General features: G+C 51.4%; 1 protein-coding gene across 1 annotated transcript in view; it reads left to right on the forward strand.

Annotated features, from left to right (window-relative positions):
* The window catches only part of DUSP3 (dual specificity phosphatase 3), a 19,717-nt gene that overhangs the window by 14,036 nt on the left and 5,076 nt on the right, over positions 1–605 (forward strand). The window lies entirely within an intron of this gene.

Below are 605 nucleotides of genomic sequence, written 5' to 3' on the forward strand. Positions count from 1 at the left end.
CCCCTAATACCAAAGTTCTTCAGAGACAACTGCTGTAAGTCAGCTAGCTGTAAGGCCCTGCAGATTCAGAGTGACAGAACTGTAAGTTCCCCTTTGATCTGAGCTTCTCTGCCCTGGTTATACTGCTGCAGGCTTTAGTCAGGGCTAGGGGCTGGATCCGAGACCCTGCTTTGCTCCAACAACACCACTGTTGTTCACTTCTATTCCTTTTTCTTGCCCAGTACACAGCCTCAGGCCCAGGACCACCCCCACTAGGCTCAGGCCCCCTCCCGTGTCCTCATAGGAGCTCAAATCCAGCTTGGGATATGAGTTACAGAGCTTCCAGTTGGCACCTGTTCCTGCTTCCCGGACAGTCAGGCCCCTCCGTAGTGGACCCTAGACTTCTTCTTGCCCTAGTACACAGTCTCCTCATGGAAGGCTCCAGGTGGCAACTTCTTGGCTAGACCCCATCTCCAGCATTGCACGTCCCTGTCTGTGCTGAACTGGTCTGGAGAAATGACTCTCTGTGATTTTTCCTTGGATTTTCTAATCAGGATTCAGTTTGGTGTTTTGTTAGGTCTTTGTGGAGTATTTGGGGCAAGTGTGTGTGTGTGTGTGTGTGTGTG

The sequence above is a fragment of the Vombatus ursinus genome, unplaced genomic scaffold (genome assembly GCF_900497805.2).
Source record: "Vombatus ursinus unplaced genomic scaffold, bare-nosed wombat genome assembly UNPS02014797.1, whole genome shotgun sequence".
Taxonomy (NCBI): Eukaryota; Metazoa; Chordata; class Mammalia; order Diprotodontia; family Vombatidae; genus Vombatus; species Vombatus ursinus.